Source organism: Thalassophryne amazonica, chromosome 4, assembly GCF_902500255.1.
Source record: "Thalassophryne amazonica chromosome 4, fThaAma1.1, whole genome shotgun sequence".
NCBI lineage: Eukaryota > Metazoa > Chordata > Actinopteri > Batrachoidiformes > Batrachoididae > Thalassophryne > Thalassophryne amazonica.
The window spans coordinates 49,748,414-49,773,275 of NC_047106.1; the positions used below are offsets into that span (position 1 = coordinate 49,748,414).

Below are 24,862 nucleotides of genomic sequence, written 5' to 3' on the forward strand. Positions count from 1 at the left end.
ATATAATGCAAAGCCTCCACAAAACACAAACCTCACAGTGAATCTGAGTGTGAATACAGTCAATATCAGTCTGAATTTTTAAAAAATTAATTTATTATTTATTTTATCATTCAATTTAGATCAGTGTGTCTGTACTGAGTAGCAAGTCCAGCTGTAATCAACAATAAACGCCAGTCATGATGAGATTTTACTTTGACATTTGCTACCGGAAGTGCTAGTTTGTTCTTATTGTGTCTGATTTGACAGCGAGGGATCTAAAGGAGAGCTGACGGAGAAGTGAAGCTGCGGCGTCGGTTTACTTTGTGGAATAAACCGGAAGAAAGACGGAGCGTTAGTTCACCTGCGAGATTTATGTTCTGTGTGGGAAAACGACCAGACGGACGGCTGTCTGTCACAGTAGGGGGGTTTTCTCCGAGAAAGTACCTCGTAGTTTTCGCTCGTTTGGAACATTGACGACGTGACGTCGGAGAGTGTTTTACGGTAAGATTTGTTCGGGACGTCACGCCAAACTCCATTCATCAGTTTATCAAAACAATGTCGCTTCGTTAAACTTTAACCTATATCAAACACGCAGCTTGCTGTTTAACAGCACTGTTAATAATTTTTGACTGCTCTCTTTTATTCGGTGTTAATCAAGCAATTTGGTTACACAAACTTATGAAGACGGTCTGACGAAGTTCAAAAGTTTCAGTGTCTTAAATAGTTAGCATTCTTACCCGTGCGGTGTATGAGGCCGGATTAATTATTAGACTAGTTTAAGTTACTAATGAATCAGGATATGTTTGGAGAGCCAGTGAGTTTTGCAGATACATTGGAAAACAATGCACTAAGATTTTTGAAGGGAGTTCAGTGCTTTCTGTAAAGTGCTGAAAATATGTCAGAATGCTCTGAATTCAGGTGAATTCAATCAGGTGCTTGATCAAGTACCTCAAGTACCTCATTTGTGTTGTGGCTTGGAGAATGTTCAGTTTTGACATATATATTCCCCAATAATTATAGAATCATTTATTGATGTTTAAATAACTTTGGTTTTAAAACATATAAGAGTGTGTAATTTTCAACAAGGTCTCCCAAAAATTTAATCTCACAAAACCACAGATGACTCAGGTTAGGTTGGGTTCTCTTTTCTTTTTTTTTCCTTTTCTTGTCTTTGTCTCTTTTTCTTTCTTTCTTTCTTTTTTTTTGCACATAGAATTTGCCATCCTTTTTATTAGTGAGATTAAAATTTCAGTTCTGTACATTCTGCATGTAAGTTGTTACATTTTTTTGAACTCCAGTAAAATCAAAACTTTTTGAAATCAAAAATGTTCTTAGACATCCCCATTTTTGTTTTGGTAGCAGCTATCTTTCCAGAGCAATAATCATCACTGTATTATTTATTTTTCTTTTTTCCCGGCTGCTATCATGCAACCACATTTACAGCGACACTGTGACGTCATTGCCAACAGACTTCAAACTGAATTCGCATGATCACGACTTTTCGTCCTGCCATATTTCTAATGAGGGGAAAAATGAGTAATTGTTTTGGCATGCTGAATAAAAAAGCCACTTTTTTTTTTTTTTTTCCCATTTTGTTGTTCAGGGCTTTACCGTCTGTGGCCCCACTTTCAGAACAACCGTACTGTGAACCAGTAACTTATGAATGTGTCTGATTTATTGTTGAGAAATGGCTAGACAGACAAAATAGAGGAAATGAAACGTTGGCAAATAATGTAGTCAGCTTTTCTGCTGTAACCAAGTTTACGCAAAAGGATTCATGAAAATAAACTTGTAAACTATTTGGCAAAAAACTACGCCAGTTCCAACTAGTCCAGTAACAAAAAATATTAATATGCTATGAAATATGATACACTCAACAAAAATATAAACGCAACACTTTTGGTTTTGCTCCCATTTTGTATGAGATGAACTCAAAGATCTAAAACTTTTTCCACATACACAATATCACCATTTCCCTCAAATATTGTTCACAAACCAGTCTAAATCTGTGATAGTGAGCACTTCTCCTTTGCTGAGATAATCCATCCCACCTCACAGGTGTGCCATATCAAGATGCTGATTAGACACCATGATTATGCACAGGTGTGCCTTAGACTGTCCACAATAAAAGGCCACTCTGAAAGGTGCAGTTTTGTTTTATTGGGGGGGATACCAGTCAGTATCTGGTGTGACCACCATTTGCCTCATGCAGTGCAACACATCTTCGCATAGAGTTGATCAGGTTGTCAATTGTGGCCTGTGGAATGTTGGTCCACTCCTCTTCAATGGCTGTGTGAAGTTGCTGGATATTGGCAGGAACTGGTACACAGCTGTCGTATACGCCGGGTCCAGGGCATCCCAAACATGCTCAATGGGTGACATGTGGTATGCCGGCCATGCAAGAACTGGGACATTTTCAGGTTCCAAGAATTGTGTACAGATCCTTGCAACATGGGGCCGTGCATTATCCTGCTGCAACATGAGGTGATGTTCTTGGATGTATGGCACAACAATGGGCCTCAGATCTCGTCACGGTATCTCTGTGCATTCAAAATGCCATCAATAAAATGCACCTGTGTTCTTCGTCCATAACAGACGCCTGCCCATACCATAACCCCACCGCCACCATGGGCCACTCGATCCGCAACATTGACATCAGAAAAACCGCTCACACCCACACGACGCCACACACGCTGTCTGCCATCTGCCCTGGACAGTGTGAACCGGGATTCATCCGTGAAGAGAACACCTCTCCAACGTGCCAAACGCCAACGAATGTGAGCATTTGCCCACTCAAGTCGGTTACGACGACGAACTGGAGTCAGGTCGAGACCCAGATGAGGACGACGAGCATGCAGATGAGCTTCCCTGAGATGGTTTCTGACAGTTTGTGCAGAAATTCTTTGGTTATGCAAACCGATTGTTTCAGCAGCTGTCCAAGTGGCTGGTCTCAGACGATCTTGGAGGTGAATATGCTGGATGTGGAGGTCCTGGGCTGGTATGGTTACACGTGGTCTGCGGTTGTGAGGCTGGTGGGATGTACTGCCAAATTCTCTGAAACGCCTTTGGAGACGGCTTATGGTAGAGAAATGAACATTCAATACACGAGCAACAGCTCTGGTTGACATTCCTGCTGTCAGCATGCCAATTGTACGCTCCCTCAAATCTTGCGACATCTGTGGCATTGTGCTGTGATAAAACTGCCCCTTTCAGAGTGGCCTTTTATTGTGGGCAGTCTAAGGCACACCTGTGCACTAATCATGGTGTCTAATCAGCATCTTGATATGGCACACCTGTGAGGTGGGATGGATCATCTCAGCAAAGGAGAAGCGCTCACTATCACAGATTTAGACTGGTTTGTGAACAATATTTGAGGGAAATGGTGATATTGTGTATGTGGAAAAAGTTTTAGATCTTTGAGTTCATCTCATACAAAATGGGAGCAAAACCAAAAGTGTTGCATTTATATTTTTGTTGAGTGTATAAAGCCTAAATGTAACGCAAAATGCGTTTAAATTGAGACTCCTCTTTCTCTACATCATAATCCTACACTTTTGTGGGTCAAACAACGGCATGCGTTCCAAGCTTGAGCATTTTACAGGTTCACCGTCTTGTTCAGTGACACATTTAGATTCATGTGCAGTTGAACCACTGAATCCACAAACCTTCAGTTAATGGACAACTCGCAGTACCATAGCTGCCCCTACAAGAGATCCAGAATAGAAACTAGAGATAAAGTGGCTTTCATTATTAAACTTTGTAAAATTGAAATACAACTTACCAATCCATGAGTTAACATAGTGAGTTGTTAAAGCATGTTTTTGTACATAATTACAGTTGTCGACTTGTTGTATAGTATTGCAGGCATGTTTGTCTCAGTGGCTATAAAATTCCTCTTATAGCTCAGATTTAGTTTTTTTTTTTTTTTTTTTTTTTAAACACCTTAGAGAATGCCAACAGATTACAAGAGATTAACATCATTCATAATCATGACTGAATTTGTTATTTCTGGTGAGTAAGTGCATGTCTGCTCAGGGGTCCTCTTTGGCTTTGTGTACAATTTCAGTTTGAGCTCAGGTTCCATTTGACTCAGGTTTTTCGACAATTTGCCTTTAGAAGAAACAGTGGGAAAATTGGTTGCTTCAGTGGCACCAAAACTGCAAAACTGATGTTTTAATTTAATGCAACAGTGGCGCAAGATGAATGCCCTACCATACCATTGCGTTGCTAAATGCCTGCTGCAGAGACTGAGTCAATGTAAATTTTCTTTTTTCATTCAATGTTTTTGAAGTAGATTACATCACATCATTTGTTTTGGATGCAGTTACTGTGCTTACAGCTTGATAGGTGTTTTTTTTTTTTTTTTTTTTTTTTTTTTTTTTTTTTGGTTAGCTTTGAATGCTGTGCCACACCACCTTTTAATAATTTGTGTATTTTAAGTTTGTTTGATTTTGGATAAATGACGGCACCTCATAAAATATCACTCTGTACAGACTTAAAATAATCATAGGCTGTGTCACTACATGGCAAACAACCCATCTGTGAAATTTTGCACTAATTCATATAAAATGTAAATTTTTCTAATTAGCTTGGCAGCATCGTGTGCTGCTAGTGGCCGTGAGGTGGACTGAATATGGCATCAGTGCTGCAATACAAATCTGGATTGGTGCACATTTAGGTTAATATTTTGGAGGAAAGTAAGTTTGTCAGGGGGCTTTTGATGCGTTCTTTTAAAAATTCATGCGTCAGTGATGTGGGCCAGGTTGAAGTATGAATCATTGAGACGCACAGCTGGGCATCAGTCTCTCCGTTCCTTTTTATTTAAAATTTATTGGCTGTTATAAATGCTGATACTGATTTATTTGCAAGTAGCTTATGTCGACGAATAATATCGGCTCTCTGAATTATCAGTTGGGCTCTCGTACATACATTGTGTTTGGATGTTCTAAATTGTTCATTTGCACAGTGTTTTTACAATTTTTTCATAAAGCTGAATAAAAAAAACACACAATAAGACACTAATCTCTCTCTGAATAGGGTAGTCAGAATGGGATATAATTTATGTGATCACCTTCTGGCAGCTGTTCATTTTCACCTATAACATCATAATAGACTGTCAGTTCATGTGGGCTATTTCCCCTGCACACTACCCATAGAACAGTGCACCACCCCCTTTATTCGCTTGTTGTGGGTGGTGAGGTCACATGGAGATGACACCATGTTGTTTCTTTAGGTTGAGCCCTGCCCAACACCATGGCTGTAGACCTGGTCATCAGGCACTCACCTGCAAGCAAGCTCCTTCCAGGCCTGACTGCAGGATGAAGCCGTGGTTTTCCTGATCCTGATGTGGTGACACTTTCCGTTTTTGTGTTAATTATGAAGGGTCTCTTTTTGTATTACACTTTGTCTCTTCATTGGAGACCAATTTGCCACCGGAGACCCTACTAGGGGCTAATGCTCCAAGCGGCACAGCTCCCAGGATCACTGGAACCCACAAACCTCTCAAAAAAGATAAGGTGTCTGTCCCCAGTGGATGTTGGACTCCGCCAAACCTGCTCCTTGTCACCAATCATGTTTGTGATATTTTTTTTTTTTTTTTTTTACGTACAGGATTTCAAGACACAGTTTGGGATTGGAGGGGTGTCTAGTTTGGTGGCTTTAGAAATACATCTCTGGTTTTTGTGGATGATGTTCTGTTGGTTTCATTAGGCAGTGACCGCCGATGCGCACTTTGAGGCAGAGTGTGAAATGACTGGGATGAGGGTCAGCACCTCCAAATCTGAGATCAGGTCCTCTGTTGAAAAAGGGTCAATTGCCCCCTCGTGGTAATGGGAGAGTTTCTGTCCCAAATGGAGAAGTTGAAGTATCTTGGGGGTAATGTTCACAAGTGGGAGCAAAATTGAGCATGAGATTGATAGCTTGAGATTGGGGTGCCTTCGGAGGTCCTGTGGACGCTGCTCCAGACCATCATGGTGAAGAAAGAACTAAGCCACAAGGCAAAACTCTTGATTTACCAGTTAATTCATCCTCACCTATGGTCATGAGCTTTGGATAATGGCCAAAAGAACAAGGTTGTCGATACAACCGACAGACATGAGACTTCTCTATCTGTTATCCAGGCTTCCACTCAGGGACAGGGTGAGAAGTTTGAATATCCAGGAAGGACTCTGAGATGAGCATTCTCTGCATCAGAAGAAGCCTGCTGAGGTGGTTCAGGTATCTGGTGAGCATACTCCCTGGTCATCTCCCTAGGGATGTCTTCCAGTCCCGTCCAACTGGGAGGAGGTCCTGGTGAAGACCCAGGACACACCTAAGGGATTATGTTTCCCAACTGGCATGGGAACACCTCAGAATCCCCCATGAAGACAGAGAACTTGGCAAAGAATGGGGAAATGTGGGTTCAGCTGCTTGGTCTGCTGCCACTGTGACCCAGACCTAGATAATCAGCAGAAAATGAATGAATGAATGAATGACACCCTAAATTTACAGTAAGAAAGCAGAAACACAGTTTACTTCAGGAGACTGTGTTGTAAGTGTCATGTCCATGCACCTCATATTTTATTCAAAGGATTTTGAATAACTCCTGACACAATAAAAATAAAACAGATCTGAATAATTCACTTTATTTCATTTCACCTGCTGTGACGAGTGCATGCAGCATGAGATCGGCTGTCAGTTCACAGATGCAGTGTGAAGTACAATTTGTCCAGCTTGACTGTGTTTTTAGACATCACCCCTGCAGGTTGCAGCAAATCATGTAAGACGGGCTCAGGTGAGCTCCAGCGCACCCAATGTCATGTAATACTCTGATTGGGTCAACAAGAAAAATGTTGCAGCCGCCGCTGGGTAAATGCTGTACCTTGTTTCCACCTAAATGCGTAAAATGCAGAAAGTTGATTTGAGTTATATCAATTATGAAGGTTAAAAATAAACTCTAATATCATGATACAAAGAATCAATTCCTCACCAGGTATGTTCAGTGAGAAGGTAGCTCCAGGGCAAACAGAGAAGATGCTAAATAGATTATGCACTGTATCTTCTGATTTGATTGGCTGCAGTGGCCTCTACTGGTGGTTGGCTCTCACTGCGGTATTGTATCACATTGTATCACCTGTTCCGGAGCGCAGCGGTGTTTTGCTGTATCTGTTAGCTGTTTAATCTGCGCAGTTAGATTGATCTAGTTACCTAGATAATGATTTGCTTCACAGTGTAATCTTCACGTGCCTTAACTAAAGCACTTCCTCTGCTGAATCACCTCTAAATTATTTACACATTATTCACTTTGTGTGTTTTTAGGAATCCGCTAGCTTAGCGCAGCTACTAGCTCTTAGCCGGTTTAGCATGGCGGCTTCTCCTGTCTCTCCCGCACTTTTCTGCTCTGGGTGTGAAATGTTTAGTTATTCCTCGGCCTCCTTTAGCAGTAATGGTACTTGTAATAAGTGTAGCTTATTCGTAGCTTTGGAGGCCAGGCTGGGCGAATTGGAGACTCGGCTCCGCACCGTGGAAAATTCTACAGCTAGCCAGGCCCCTGTAGTCGGTGCGGACCAAGGTAGCTTAGCCGCCGTTAGTTTCCCTCTGGCAGATCCCGAGCAGCCGGGAAAGCAGGCCGACTGGGTGACTGTGAGGAGGAAGCGTAGCCCTAAACAGAAGCCCCGTGTACACCGCCAACCCGTTCACATTTCTAACCGTTTTTCCCACTCAGCGACACACCTGCCGAGGATCAAACTCTGGTTATTGGCGACTCTGTTTTGAGAAATGTGAAGTTAGCGACACCAGCAACCATAGTCAGTTGTCTTCCGGGGGCCAGAGCAGGCGACATTGAAGGAAATTTGAAACTGCTGGCTAAGGCTAAGCGTAAATTTGGTAAGATTGTAATTCACGTCGGCAGTAATGACACCCGGTTACGCCAATCGGAGGTCACTAAAATTACATTGATCGGTGTGTAACTTTGCAAAAACAATGTCGACTCTGTAGTTTTTCTCTGGGCCCCTCCCAATCGGACCGGGAGTGACATGTTTAGCCGCATGTTCTCCTTGAATTGCTGGCTGTCTGAGTGGTGTCCCAAAAAATGAGGTGGGCTTCATAGATAATTGGCAAAGCTTCTGGGGAAAACCTGGTCTTGTTAGGAGAGACGGCATCCATCCCACTTTGGATGGAGCAGCTCTCATTTCTAGAAATCTGGCCAATTTTCTTAAATCCTCCAAACCGTGACTATCCAGGTTGGGACCAGGAAGCAGAGTTGTAGTCTTACACACCTCTCTGCAGCTTCTCTCCCCCTGCCATCCCCTCATTACCCCATCCCCGTAGAGACGGTGCCTGCTCCCAGACCACCAATAACCAGCAAAAATCTATTTAAGCATAAAAATTCAAAAAGAAAAAATAATATAGCACCTTCAACTGCACCACAGACTAAAACAGTTAAATGTGGTCTATTAAACATTAGGTCTCTCTCTTCTAAGTCCCTGTTAGTAAATGATATAATAATTGATCAACATATTGATTTATTCTGCCTTACAGAAACCTGGTTACAGCAGGATGAATGTTAGTTTAAATGAGTCAACACCCCCGAGTCATACTAACTGCCAGAATGCTTGTAGCACGGGCCGAGGCGGAGGATTAGCAGCAATCTTCCATTCCAGCTTATTAATTAATCAAAAACCCAGACAGAGCTTTAATTCATTTGAAAGCTTGACTCTTAGTCTTGTCCATCCAAATTAGAAGTCTCAAAAAACAGTTTTATTTGTTGTTATCTATCGTCCTCCTGGTCATTACTGTGAGTTTCTCTGTGAATTTTCAGACCTTTTGTCTGACTTAGTGATTAGCTCAGATAAGATAATTATAGTGGGCGATTTTAACATCCACACAGATGCTGAGAATGACAGCCTCAACACTGCATTTAATCTATTATTACACTCAATTGGCTTTGCTCAAAATGTAAATGAGTCCACCCACCACTTTAATCATATCTTAGATCTTGTTCTGACTTATGGTATGGAAATTGAAGACTTAACAGTATTCCCTGAAAACTCCCTTCTGTCTGATCATTTCTTAATAACATTTACATTTACTCTGACGGACTACCCAGCAGTGGGGAATAAGTTTCATTACACTAGAAGTCTTTCAGAAAGCGCTGTAACTAGGTTTAAGGATATGATTCCTTCTTTATGTTCTCTAATGCCATATACCAACACAGTGCAGAGTAGCTACCTAAACTCTGTAAGGGAGATAGAGTATCTCGTCAATAGTTTTACATCCTCATTGAAGTCAACTTTGGATGCTGTAGCTCCTCTGAAAAAGAGAGCTTTAAATCAGAAGTGCCTGACTCCGTGGTATAACTCGCAGCTTAAAGCGCATAACCCGTAAGTTGGAGAGGAAATGGCGTCTCACTAATTTAGAAGATCTTCACTTAGCCTGGAAAGAGTCTGTTGCTCTATAAAAAAAAAAGCCCTCCGTAAAGCTAGGACATCTTACTACTCATCACTAATTGAAGAAAATAAGAACAACCCCAGGTTTCTTTTCAGCACTGTAGCCAGGCTGACAGAGTCAGAGCTCTATTGAGCCGAAAATTCCTTTAACTTTAACTAGTAATGACTTCATGACTTTCTTTGCTAATAAAATTTTAGCTATTAGAGAAAAAATTACTCATAACCATCCCAAAGACGTATCGTTATCTTTGGCTGCTTTCAGTGATGCCGGTATTTGGTTAGACTCTTTCTCTCAGATTGTTCTGAGTTATTTTCATTAGTTACTTCATCCAAACCATCAACATGTCTATTAGACCCCATTCCTACCAGGCTGCTCAAGGAAGCCCTACCATTATTTAATGCTTCGATCTTAAATATGATCAATCTATCTTTATTAGTTGGCTATGTACCACAGGCTTTTAAGGTGGCAGTAATTAAACCATTACTTAAAAAGCCATCACTTGACCCAGCTATCTTGGCTAATTATAGGCCAATCTCCAACCTTCCTTTTCTCTCAAAAATTCTTGAAAGCGTAGTTGTAAAACAGCTAACTGATCATCTGCAGAGGAATGGTCTATTTGAAGAGTTTCAGTCAGGTTTTAGAATTCATCATAGTACAGAAACAGCATTAGTGAAGGTTACAAATGATCTTCTTATGGCCTCAGACAGTGGACTCAGCTCTGTGCTTGTTCTGTTAGACCTCAGTGCTGCTTTTGATACTGTTGACCATAAAATTTTATTACAGAGATTAGAGCATGCCATAGGTATTAAAGGCACTGCGCTGCGGTGGTTTGAATCATATTTATCTAATAGATTACAATTTGTTCATGTAAATGGGGAATCTTCTTCACAGACCAAGGTTAATTATGGAGTTCCACAAGGTTCCGTGCTAGGACCAATTTTATTCACTTTATACATGCTTCCCTTAGGCAGTATTATTAGACGGCATTGCTTAAATTTTCATTACGCAGATACCCAGCTTTATCTATCCATGAAGCCAGAGGACACACACCAATTACCTAAACTGCAGGATTGTCTTACAGGCATAAAGACATGGATGACCTCTAATTTCCTGCTTTTAAACTCAGATAAAACTGAAGTTATTGTACTTGGCCCCACAAATCTTAGAAACATGGTGTCTAACCAGATCCTTACTCTGGATGGCATTACCCTGACCTCTAGTAATACTGTGAGAAATCTTGGAGTCATTTTTGATCAGGATATGTCATTCAAAGCGCATATTAAACAAATATGTAGGACTGCTTTTTTGCATTTACGCAATATCTCTAAAATTAGAAAGGTCTTGTCTCAGAGTGATGCTGAAAAAGTAATTCATGCATTTATTTCCTCTAGGCTGGACTATTGTAATTCATTATCAGGTTGTCCTAAAAGTTCCCTGAAAAGCCTTCAGTTAATTCAAAATGTTGCAGCTAGAGTACTAACGGGGACTAGAAGGAGAGAGCATATCTCTCCCATATTGGCCTCTCTTCATTGGCTTCCTGTTAATTCTAGAATAGAATTTAAAATTCTTCTTCTTACTTATAAGGTTTTGAATAATCAGGTCCCATCTTATCTTAGGGACCTCATAGTACCATATCACCCCAATAGAGCGCTTCGCTCTCAGACTGCAGGCTTACTTGTAGTTCCTAGGGTTTGTAAGAGTAGAATGGGAGGCAGAGCCTTCAGCTTTCAGGCTCCTCTCCTGTGGAACCAGCTCCCAATTCGGATCAGGGAGACAAACACCTTCTCTACTTTTAAGATTAGGCTTAAAACTTTCCTTTTTGCTAAAGCTTATAGTTAGGGCTGGATCAGGTGACCCTGAACCATCCCTTAGTTATGCTTAGACTGCTGGGGGGTTCCCATGATGCACTGAGTGTTTCTCTTTTTGCTCTGTATGCACCACTCTGCATTTAATCATTAGTGATTGATCTCTGCTCCCCTCCACAGCATGTCTTTTTCCTGGTTCTCTCCCTCAGCCCCAACCAGTCCCAGCAGAAGACTGCCCCTCCCTGAGCCTGGTTCTGCTGGCGGTTTCTTCCTGTTAAAAGGGAGTTTTTCCTTCCCACTGTCGCCAAGTGCTTGCTCACAGGGGGTCGTTTTGACCGTTGGGGTTTTTACGTAATTATTGTATGGCCTTGCCTTACAATATAAAGCGCCTTGGGGCAACTGTTGTGATTTGGCGCTATATAAATAAAATTGATTGATTGATTTGGAAATACATCGCAATATCTCGGGAGCAGATGGAGAAAAGTTTTTTTTGGAAGGAGGTAAAAATGGCTTTGACGATCAAAGATTTTTCGGTGGCTGCTGTCTTGAGCAGAAAGGTGTCTTCACTGTACACCTTCACCTGTATGTCACACATCACTGATGACCTTCAGCTGGGGCAACAACATTATTTTCATAATCGGTTATTCAACTGGTTGTTTTCTTGATTAATTGATTACTGTAGCTATTTGGGCCATAAAATGTCAGAAATAGCTTTTAAAAAAGTATAACACTGTTTTTCCTAGCCCAAGATGTTCCCTTCGAATGGCTTGTTTTGACCACAACCCTGACATATTCAGTTTATTGCCAAAAATGAGTAAAGAAACTATTAAAATGAACCACAACTTATTCACACTTAAGAAGATGAAATCGGAGAATTTGGATATTCATAAAAGACTCATCATGATTTATCAGTTCTTGAAATACAGTAGTCGACAAGTAATCTAATAGGCAGTTAATAATCAATTAGTCGATTAGCCGTTGCAACTCAATTTTAAACTGAACTGATGCTTGCATGTGTGACTTCTAATTACAATCTTCAGTCAAACCTGAATCCTGCAAGGTGGGGTAGAATTTCCCAAGTTAATTATGCCAGGTTTTTTTTTATTTTGATTTGTTTAGATGCTGTGGTTGCCTATTCTATGTATTTGAAGATGATGTATGATTTTGAACAGGCACTGGTGCTGTGGGCCACATGTCGGGCCTCTGTTGTTGGAGAGCACTGATAAGGCTAACTGACGTCACAGGTATCAGCCAACAATGCAGCTCTTTGTTGAAAGCCAGATTTACTCCCATAGTGGGCCTCTCCTGAGGAACAGGGCAGGACTGAAGGAGTTGTAAATGTGGTCCACTAAAACACAAAATAAAAAACCTCTGACTGTTCATTTTTTTTCATGTTTGGTGTTATTATTGTCATAAAAAATGTAGAAAGTGAGATTTATGTCTGTGGAAGATTTGATTGAAATTGTGGGTTAGGATTGAGGTGCCATAATGGTACAGGGAGTTTGGTTTGCCAGTAAGACATGGAAAAGAGTTAAAGCTTGGGGAAGAGCATGAACATACTTTTGCATAACTGCACTATCTGTACTTGCAGTTAGGAAAAAAACCCCAGTAATATTAAGATTGCAAATGTGTGCTTTTGATTAATCTCTAAGATCTTTTTAAGATGTTGGAAAGTAATGATGTTTTAGCCTGGACAAAAAAAGGACATTTATTTTTCACCAGTTTCTAGAAGTGGCAGTGTAAAAACTGGTTTTGGCCTGTGAGCTACAAGCTAACGGTCTTCAGCTTGTCTTATATTGTTATGACTTCTTTCAGGGATGTAATGTTTTTGTTACTTTCAGCAGGATTATGCAAAATCTTACCAGGCTGATTTTAATGAAACTTGAAGGGATTGTGATAAAGGAGGAGTCTAGAAATTATTTTATTTTTATTTATTTTATTTTTTTCCACTTTTGAAAAAAACATTACTGGTGGGTTTTTTTAAGGGTCCAAGCTTTGCAAAGGACCCTGTTGTTTTTTGTGCTGTCCCCCACCCCCTTACTTTTTCTAGGCACAAAAAGTGATTTGGCAGCCTAAATCAGGTGGAGTTGAAATGTGAAATTTACAGGTTTGGTAGATGTCAGAAAAAACTTGCCGTATACAAAAACAAAAAATGGCACAGGAAAAGTGCTAGGTGGTACTATATGTAATAAAAACATGTTAACACTATAACCTTTGATCCATGGGGTCAACTATAGGAAAACCTTATCAATCCGGCCAAGGCCAGATTGGTGTCAAAATGTTCTCTGCTTTATGACTGTGAAAAATTGGACCAGAAACTTTCAAATATTTTGCTCTGTTGGCAAGTTTTTTTTACTTTGAGTTGGACCTTGTGCACAGCTATTTGATTTATGATGGGTTTTCTCATTAATGGGATAATCAAACGGCATGAAATTTGGCAGGTGTGTGGACCGCCTCTGTTAGATCCACAGTGCTAAATTTGGTGGAACTGTGCCACTAGATGGCGCTGCAACGTATATACTTAAGAATTTCAGAGCTCTAACATGGTCCAAAGTTCATTTATCTCTTGCCTGAGAGTCTTACAAGCCTTCTTTGTAGTCCCTGCTTGGGGCAGGCCTGGATCTGCAGTGGCATGGGGGGTGCTTGGACCCTTAATATTTGCTTATCTAGCTTTTTTTTTTCCATTAATTTCTGTGGAAATGATGAAAGCATCTCTATGGAAATAGCAATTAAGCATATGTATTGTGATAATATCTATGAATACTAGTTGATTACCTGCCCCAGGGCAGGTTCTGCTGACCTTCATGGAGCATTGGAAAGTGCAGATTGTTCAACAAGTTGATGCAGGCATTGAAAACCAATTTTTAACCCTGACTTCAAAAACATGACAAGTGTTGCCATCTAAACTGTGCTTCATTTCAGTGATTTTTTTTTTTGGTTGTTGTTGTTGTTGTTTTTTGTCATCTCAGTAACACCCCAATTATGTTGTAACTTACTGTTGTACTGTGCACATTATCACGTCTTTGTTCTTTCTCTGACCTTTCTTTACTCAGTCACGCCTTTGCACTTCCTACTGTTCTACATTTAGAGTAATCAGCCCTCTCTACACTGGAAAGCTTGCATAATATCCTAGTATGAAAGGGAGTAGATAATGTCCGTCTTTTTTCCTCTTCTGCATTGATGCATGTATGCCAGTCTCGTGTAATTTATGTGCTTTGCTGCATGCTCATATTAACTGTGCTGACCAAAGTTAAGTGTTCACTTAGAGGTCATCAGTGGGTTTGCTGTGCATTAATGACCCCTATAAAAACACGCATGATACAGAGATTGTGAGGGCAAGAAGTTTCAACTGACTGCGAGATGAGTGGCCTGCTGGCATTCACTTTCTTCCACAGCAGGCCAGAACCTGCTGAGGAATGCATGGAAGAGAACAAACAGGAGAGCGCTGGAGGGAAACGCAGTAAAGTAACACAGCATGAGGACGAAATGTCAAAGTACAGTAATGTATGACAAAGAAAGAAGTTCAACATTATTGCCATTGTACAGTGCATAGAGAATGTACAAGAAAAATTAAGTTGGCGTTATAAGTGATAGGTGTTTTACACAATAATGTGGATTAATGATTTATTTTCTCCTCTTAGGTTTCTCTGTGAGCAAATAATTTAAACCTGGTTCTAAAAACAACCAAAATGCACTGAAACCACTTGAATTTGTTGTGGTTGGAGATGTATTTCATCACGTTATACAGTAAATTGTAACTTACAGTTAAGGCTTGACTCTACATCTACTCTGCAATGTCAAGTTTCCAAGTTTAGCAGTTTCAGTCAGAAAGGAGGATAAAATGACAAGAAAAGACCTTTTCTTATTGATCATTTGAGTTCAGTACTTCTTTGACAATCACCAAAAGTCAGTCAGTGATTGCCAAAGGAGTACCGAAGTCCTCTTCTTACCGTCATGGATATGCATCCCCAAAAGTCACAGGTATGAAAATGGTGTTGACAATTTGGAAAACATTGCCAGAGGGTGTCCATGATGACCCTGGATATTCTCTCATGTCTGGTATACCCTTGGACTACGCTAGACTGGCATGGCTTCACTCTGCTGCAGTGATTTTGTCATCACCTTTGACACCTATTCATTGGAATTGACCTTTTTTATGATGAAAGACACCAGTAAAGAAATGTTTTTTTTTTTGTTGTTTTTTTTTGCCTCTGTCTTCGATTTAAATTACAGTTTACTTTTCAAAGGTGCCTAGTTACAGAAGATGTATAGCGCATAAGTTTTGCAGATATTTAAGAGTTTGCACTTTTTTCCAAAACATGCAGGGATCTAATGTCACCAGTTATCACTCCAAGATTGAAAAAAAGTACAACATGGAGGTCGTGTCCATATATCATACAATAATTATTGTAACACTTGTGATATCTGAAGACGTCACAAGCTTCTTTGGCTGTGACTGTTGAGACTGTGCTTAGTGCAACGTCTGTGTGTTGCTTCACCAGTCACAGCTTCATGGCAGAGTGGGACAAAGAAGAAATTTATTAAACGTAATAGGATAAAAATTGAGGCTTGCTCATCTTGTGCTTCCTGGCAAAAAGGAGCTGTTTCAGATGTTCTCTTAAGATTGCTTACACATATTAAATTTTTTTTAATAATCTGAAAGGGATGTTATGCATTCAAGTAACTATGCTATTTTGTAATTGCAGTGACCTACTTCAGGACAGTGGTACATGAAATTATGTCACAACTAAAGCGGTGTTGTCTGGTGTGCGGTAGATATCAGTCGGATGCAGCAGCCTGTAAACCAATAATTCAGTAGTTATGCTACTGGTCTGATAATCTGAGACTAAAAACATCTGACAGGTCACTTAAATCAACAATATGTCTTCTAAATTACATTGATTGATCTCTTTCTTTTGGGAATTAATTGCTCCACTTTATACAGGGCATAAATGTAATCACTCCGGCACCCCAGTGTGTTGAGGGAAAATGTGAAATCGATTCTTGCGTGAAGCATATCTCAGTTCAGTGGAGACGCTGCAAAGGACATCCCCCCCCCCTTTTGTTTTTTGAAATTCATCTTTATGAACAGAGAAGACCTAAAATGATGGCAAACACTAAAAAAAGAAAAGGCACACATGGTTTTAGTTTATGTTGTTGTTTGACACAGTTCCTGTGGCAGCATTACATGTATAGTCGCATTGCGTTATGCTGCTGCTTCCGTCTCCACTTTATAATCTGAGAAGGAAAAAACTCTGCTTTACATCACTATGGCAACTGCTCCTCACAGCATAGGTACCTTTCTGCAACTACCGATTACACTTGCACACCATTGGGTCAGAGATCATGGGATCTTTGGTGCTGTACTTTGCCACATCAACCACAGAGGTGGTGTGCAGGAGGCACAGTGCAGCAGTACAGTTTGTTACCACCTTGGGACTTGATAATGGGCCTGTCACACCATGTCGATTTAGCCAGCGTATGCTGACATATCAAAAATATGGTGAATACAATGGTGTATGTCTAGTAAGTTAGGAGCACGTTGAAGCATGCTGGTATATGTTGCAGTACAGTGAATTCATCATAAAAATTTGGGCATGCACAATATTGTTGATGCATTCCAGCATATGCAGGCATCGACATTAATGCTTGTCCGATTGTCCGGGACAAGTGTAAAATGTGATCGGACAAGCAATATGCTCTAAATCGTTGTCTGACCGGACAAGTGGGATTTTTTTTTTTTTTTTTTTGGTTTAAAACATTCAAATTCTTTATTTTCATCGCTCATTTTCTCATTTACATCACGTCTTGTCTCGCACCTCACGAGAAAGTGTCTTTGGTTTTTCCCGCCACTCTCCACGCAGCGGACAATCTGAAAACATGATAACAATGTGTGCGCGAGACCACTGTATGGAGTGTGTGTTCATAGTAGAGGCTGACATTTTTTCGGGAATCCCACGGGTCACGGGATTCCCACGGGATGGGAGTCAGCTTTGCTATTTATCACATGATTGGGACGGTACAGGATTAAAAATTCACGGAGAACCAAGGTTTTAGGCAGTGAGACGTCCTGCTGTCATTTGAACTGTCAGTTTTTGAAAAAGACGCCGAAAAAATAGCGGGCGGCTTTGCTTAAAGCTGTCTAAAATTAAGACTGTGTCCGATCGCTGCAGCCGTGAGTGCACGTGAGTCGGCTGGCTGCAAGGAGGGGGAGGGGTGCGCTGAGCACAGAGTGGGAAAAACACAAACTAAACTGTGGCGCTGGCTTTATTTCTCTCTGAACTGTTCTGACGGTACGTCCTGTTTATATGGAGTTAAAATTGTCTCAATATTTGTAAATGCACGCAGGGTGATGTACAAATAATCATTGATTTGCAAATGTGTTCAGATATCCACAAATGCAAATTTCATATTTGTAACTTGTAAATTGGTATTTGCAAATAATTTTGTATTTGCAAATATAAAACTCATTTGTAAAAAAAAAAGTTACATTTGTAAAACTGGAAATTGTATTTGTGAATTGAGTTTCAGCATTTGTGGATCGCTTTCCTTTGCGACGTCATTTTGAGACATTCTTTTCGCGAACACAGATCCACAAACAAATGCCGACAGATTCACAAATGCACACTGGCACTAGATGGCAGTGTGGTTCCATTCATTGATGTGGCAAGCTGAATCCGCGGATTTCATCATGGGGAAAGGGGGCCGCTGCTTCGTACTGGCGAGCCGTAGGGCCGCCATCTTGGAAGGGGCACCCGCTCCGCTCAGTGTCATCTATTTGACAGGCGCAATGACGTGTCAGTGCGTTTAATCAATCATAACTCGCTGTATACAAAACGGATTTTCACATTTTTTTTGTTTGTTTCAAACGTTATGCATGTAGCCATGAGGCAGGGCACATGGTTCAATGTATGTAATTTTAATATTTATAGTGGGTTAAAAGTAATATATTCTGATATACCTATAGGGTGCATTGCCTTAATTTTTTGCATTTCAGAATATTGAAGTAAATTGTGATATGAATTCAATTGACTATATATACACTCAACATTTTTGTAATCCTTACTTTGTTTTCTACTCAAATAAAAAAAGAAAATGTAGACCTCACACTCCAGAATAAAATACTTAGACCATTTATAGTAAGAGTGCCAACATTTCTCAGACAACCCATTCGGCTTTTCCTAAAGTGGGACATCTATTTAGTATTATAGACAAATCATTCAAACTCGCATGCAATGAAGATAGAGAGACAGATATATATATATATATATATATATATATATATATATATATATATATATATATATATATATATATATATATATATATATATATATATATATATATATATATATATATATATATATAATGGTTTCATACATTTCATAATGCAAAATCTTGGACACATCATCAGTGATAGTACCTGGGGTCATGGGGGGTTTCGGCTGGGTAGGACATCATAAACTGACTGGATTAAGAATTTAATGCGGTAGGGTTCTGCCTTCCACAACCCCGGCCACGAGATCTTCCTCTCTATAGCTCCCTCCCATCTGGTCCATGCGCCCTGTTGTCTCAATCCCACCATCTGGCTTGCACGCTGCTCCTCAACCCCAACTCTCACTTCGCGTTGAACCAGGTCCTGCCTTACCTTGCCCTCAGTTTTGTTATAGTGGATTGTTGGGATAGTACCCAGGCCCGCCCGGCCGATTGCCACAGAACCCACAAGCTCCTTGTGACGCAGCTGTGCTTCTGCCTGGTCCACAGCTTCCTGTGCCTTCCACTTTCTGCCAGTCCTCACCTCAATACCTGCTTGGGATACTTTCATGTCCTTAGAATCCCTATATTAGAGCACCTCTCTTGCTCTGATAACCCTAAACTCCTCAGTAAGGTTTTTGATAGGGAGCGTCAGCTTGGTCTTATTGCCGTAAAGGGCAATGCTGCTCAGGCTTCGAGGTAAGCCCATCCAACGACGCAGACGGCTGCTGATCCTCCTCTCAAATCCTTCCACCGTAGAGATGGGAAACTCATACACGAGCAGTGGCCACAGTATTCTAGGCAGGATGCCATGCTGGTATAACCACACCTTGAAATATATATATATATATATATATATATATATATATATATATATATATATATATATATATATATATATATATATATATATATATATATATATATATATATATATATATATATATCTCACATTTTTAACACTAAAGCCCACACCTACTCTTTGGTGGTGAACCGGGAAGCTGAAGATGGATGGAATAACACCATCCCGCAGTCAGACAATCTGACCTGTCCTGTCGAAATCATCATTCTTAAAGTGTTCACTGCACAACACAGAAGAATAATTTGCAGTGAATCCTTCTCTCCTTACTGCTACTTCCCATTTCTTCCGGACATCTTTGTCTTTGGGAAACCTTCAAAACAAAAATGGCCAATTTTGGAGAGCCTACAAAAAAACTGTAGAAATGTTTACTTATTTACTTCCTCCTACTTTCTTCAACAAAACTCCTATTTTAATGCATATCTACAGATAATGAACCAAAGCTGCTGAAAATTGTGAGTAAACTTGTTTTGCAAACTATTCTACAATCAGATATTCTGTTTTCAGGATTTTTAAGGATGTAAGTGGCTGGGTTTGAGACACGAGAGGTAGCATATACTGTTTCAGAGTGAAATAATTAGCTACATGTGAATAATGCAGTCTCTGCCACCTGTGTAAAATTAGCTGATCATTGTTATACCAGTAATATTTATTTTATTTCGACAGGAGCATTATTTTGTCAGTTGTAATATAGCTGTTATGTCTGTTAGCCTCCGGCACTAAACTATAGTTACTTACTGTACAATGTTGTACAGTAAGTAATATTCTAGTCACAAAAGACAATAATAATGTTCAATCTTACTTGTGAAAAGTAATCCCCCCATCCCTGCTGCCAATAGTCCGCCTATGTGAACAAAAATAGGCCGCACAGTGGGCAGGCATCTTCTGTGACTTTGTGGACTTGTTTTGTTTACAATAGGACTAATTGGTAGGACGCCCCTTCCAAGATGGCGGCCGCATTTCTTACGCCACAGCGACCAATGCGGGGTCTATTCATATATATGCCTGTGCTAACACCCCCGCCACTGCCATCTAGTGGATAGCCAGTGTGCATTTGTGAATCCGTCGGCATTTGTTTGTGGATCTGTTCGCGAAAAGAATGTCTCAAAATGACGTCGCAGAGGAAAGCGATCCACAAATGCTGAAACTCAATTCACATACAATTTCCAGTTTTACAAATGTAATATTTTTTTTTTTTTTACAAATTAAGTTTTATATTTGCAAATACATTATTTGCAAAGACCAATTTACAAATGTTATTTATTTATTTTTAACAAATTAAGTTTTATATTTGCAAATACAACATTATTTGCAAAGACCAATTTACAAGTTACAAATATGAAATTTGCATTCGTGGATATCTGAACACATTTGCAAATCAATGAGTATTTGTAGATCACCCTGCGTGCATTTACAAATGAGACAATTATATCTCCATATGTTTACACTGTGTGCACGTATTGGTGACAGTTATACTGAAATTGAGATGAAATAAATTTGTCAAAATTCCTTAAAATGAGAATATGAGTGAACAGAATAAAAATCACACACGTGTGATTTATTAAAAAAAAAAAAAACCTGATGTGGAGAAACTCTGCAGTGATGTTCAGAAGCAGAAATCGCATAAAGCAGCTGAGAACTCTGAACTTTAACAGGCTTTTCCACATATTTATTTTAGATGGCTTAATGTAGTTGTTTTATGTTCAAGCACCAAACGTGATTGAGGAGGAGAAAAGAGGAAATGAACTCTATTCTGAATAAAATTACAAGCTGCTGATTTTTATTTTTCAAAATTATTAGGCTGCAGTTCTGAGTTTAATTTATTTCAAAGTAAGTTACCACTTATTATTTTCAAATATCATGAGTCAGATCAGTCTGCATTGTTCAGTTTTTCATGCACGTTTGTGCATTTTTTTTTTTTTTCTTTCTTCATAAGAGTTTGGTTTTTGTGTTTGTTCTACTACAAAGTTTGGGGGAAAAAAAAAACAATGTTCACACTTTTTCTCATAGCAGTTCTTTAATTTCAGAAATGGAACAGAAACGACCACAAAAAAAAGTAGGGACTGTGTGTAAAATGAAGATAAAATAAAAATGTTATATTCCCAGTTTCTTTAGCTCCTTGTCCATCAGGAAAACAAACCCTGCATGTTTAGCTAAACACCGCCCCCGCTAGTGGGCGGCCTTCACAGCGTGCAGCGGTACAAAACGTATGGAACCAAATTGCATGCTAAATGCAACGCAACACAAATGGGACAAATAATCCATGTCACGTGACATACAGAGCACCAATCAAATGATAAGGATCCACTCAGCTGTTATATAAAAAGTCTTAGTCTTACCTGTCTGTTTCTGTCGGATTGATAATCACAGCCTGATGAAAAATTATCCACATAAAGCGTCCTGGTTTTAGAAAACGACATCTGAAAATACTTTAGTTCCTTGTCGTGGCTGAAGAAACTTAGTGTTTTAAAAGAAGTCTCTCTGTGTTTTGTCTGCTCCCAGTGCGTTTCTCAGCCTGAATCGGAGAACGCCGGCACCACAACTTCAAAAGACTCATTTTAAAAGTTGAGTCACCGCGTGTCATTCATTCACATCAGCGTTTACCAGACATTAATCGACTCTTCAGCATTCTGTACAGAATGGAAAATATCCCATAATCCACCAAGACAAAATAAAATATGTTGAATTCCTCTGTTTGGTCTCTGTGTGGAGGAGAGAGGCCGCGCGAAAGCATACACACGCTCGATGACGTGCTTGTCAACATCTACGTGCTCCACCTCCCAAACAAAAGGGTTTTACTGGCAGTGGAAACACCAACCAAGCTGGACTTAACAGTTCCGACCCCGTACCTTACCATGCCATAATGACTCGGAGTGCTCGGTGGAAACAGGGCTGTCAGCATTCACTGGCTAAATCATCACAGTGTGACAGCTGCATAACCAACGTATCCAGAGTATTCGCCAAATTTTTCATAAATCGGCCTCAACTGGCTAAAATGTCAAGGTGTGACGGGTCTCTAAGCAACCATCCAGGTAAACCACTTGCTCACTTCCACCCCCTGAGTACAGTAATGTATCTGTGACAGGCAGACATCCTTTGGCCTCTTCTAATTACTCATTATACAAATAATTCATGTTTGAGTGCAATGGTAAAAATATTTCATGAACTGAAGAATGGAATGTTAAACGAGGCGGAGCTGACTGTTCAAGCCACACAGCTTTCCTGTTGAAATCGCAAACAGAGCCAGCTGCTGTAGCCACCTGCCCCAACTTTTTCCCAGTCACGCTCTACTAAAACTTGCTTGGGTTTCTCTTAGATACATGTAGAAATAAATCCTAGTTGCCATGTGCTGCCAAGCAAAACTGTCCGCTGTGTGAAAGTGACTAATAGTCTGCCTGCTTGGCGGGGGGGGGTCACCTCCTGTTGCTGACACAATGCATTCTGGGTTGTTTGTCCTTTTCACCCCCCCGCGGATGAAGAATTGCTGCACTGAGGCACCTCAGTCGCACTCAGAAGTGCAGCATGTAGCTGTAGTGTTGTAGGTGATGTTCCCTCATCATGCAAATAGTACACCTTGTCTGAACTTCTGTTACTGACCACTCATTTGACACAGTCATTCTCATAGACTGCATATAAATACTGGACAAACCCTGAGTGACATCACCCATAGGTTTTCTGAGGAAGTCCAGAGCCATATTGAAGACAAAAAATTTTCTCTAGGTGTCTTCATATTGGCAGAAGTGGAGCATGGACAAGGCCATGTATGACTTGGGCAGGACAAATGAAGCCTGAACAGGCCTCTTTCTTTGAGTCCAAACCAGCTAAGCTAATAATCTCTGTTTGCATGTTTATTAAATCATATTGTTGGGGACTGCATGGTGGTTCTCTTAGTGGTTTACTTTGGCTAATTTCCTCAGTGAGTGGAGATTAACTGCTGTTAGCATCCAAAATTAACTTGCACAATTTTATTAAGCAGAAATACTACCACACAAACGCTTACATGATCCGTTGGGATATTTCAGCGCACAACAAATCATTTAATCATAGATATGTGTAAAAAATGTTCAAAACACAGACTATCCTCCACAACAGCTGCCAGCTGCAGCCAGCGACCTCTGTGTGAGCGATGTTGAGCCAAGTCTCGGCGACAACGCACTGCTGTCAGTCAAAGCGATCACGCCCCTAATTATGCTTAACTGTGGCTTAAAGTTTCTTCAACTTATTTTAACATGGGCTTCAATGGGAGCCTGCTGCTTTCTGGGGCCCAACCTCAAGCAGCCAGTCAAGGATCCGCAACTTTTTGTACTTCCAGGTGTGTTTCATTTGGGGAATAAACTATATGAATTCATGCAGCTGGACCAGACAGAAAGAATCCTGAAGAGCTGTGGATGTCTGAATAGTCCACAGATTTTGCTAAGTGCGTGGCTCTCTCTCTGCCTCTTTAGTTTTTGATTTAGCTTCCTCCTCAAATCTTTATCATCTTTGTCTAATCTCAGCCAGCTTTATTATTGTGTGACTGTGTACCAAGTTTGTCTGTGTGTATGTGTTGTCTGAGGGATTTGTTGTGTTGTATGTGACTTAGGTAGACCTTTGCCCCTGCGGTAGCTGAAAGGTAACTGATTTACTGCGTCCAAGACGATTATTGAAAATGAATACACAGACAAATACGCTCTCGGGCAACCAAATATCAGCCTGATGTTTGGTGTTAATACTGGTGCCACTTAGCTAAAATTTCCATAAAAATTGTTCATTTTGTGAGAAAAGCATGGAATTTGGCACACATATTCTAAATTAACTGTTTATTTTCAGATATGGAACCATCCTGGAGCTGAACTGAGCTACAGGGGTCAATAAAGAATTACACGAGGGTCAAAAATTTAAAAATGCTCCAATCATGTTGAAAACTATACCACATTTTTTTTTTTTGTCTGATCATAATGATTCCAAAAAGGTGTAGTTTGGACTATCTATGACTGAATTCCATGGAGTTAAGGGGTAAAAACAGCAAAAATGGTGACAGGTCAGTTTCAGTTTGTAAAGGGATCAAAAGGTATAGTTGCTCCAATTTTGGTTTAAAAAAAAAAAAAAAAAAGATGCAAATTTTTGGTTGAGTTAATAGCATTTTAAAAAGTAATAGTTTGCATCATCTGTCATGCTTAGTTATGTTACGGGGTAACGTGTCATACATCATAGAATCCAATGGGCGCCGACCTTGTTTGACCTTTTACTTTGGAGACCAAGCATTCAGCACAGTCGAAAAAATTCCATTTGTTAATCCTTTTATTTCAACCAATAATTTGCATCACGTTTTACCAAAATTGGAGCAACTTTAAAACTTTTGACCTCTGTACAAACTGAAACTGATCTTTGTCACCATTTTTGCTGTTTATACCCCATAACTCCATGGAATTCAGTCATAGATAGTCCAAACTATACCTTTTTGGAATCATTATGATCAGACAAAAAATGTGGTATACTTTTCAACATGATTGGAGCACTTTTAAATTTTTGACCGTTGTGTAATTCTTTGACCCCTTGT

At 40.0% G+C, this 24,862-nt stretch overlaps 1 protein-coding gene across 1 annotated transcript in view; it reads left to right on the forward strand.

Annotated features, from left to right (window-relative positions):
* Window positions 1-248: 248 nt before the first annotated feature.
* Window positions 249-24,862, forward strand: part of pik3cb (phosphatidylinositol-4,5-bisphosphate 3-kinase, catalytic subunit beta) — a 146,576-nt gene continuing 121,962 nt past the window's right edge. Inside the window, 1 exon segment of the mRNA XM_034167844.1 lies at window positions 249-480. The gene's annotated coding sequence lies outside the window, so the exon portion shown is untranslated.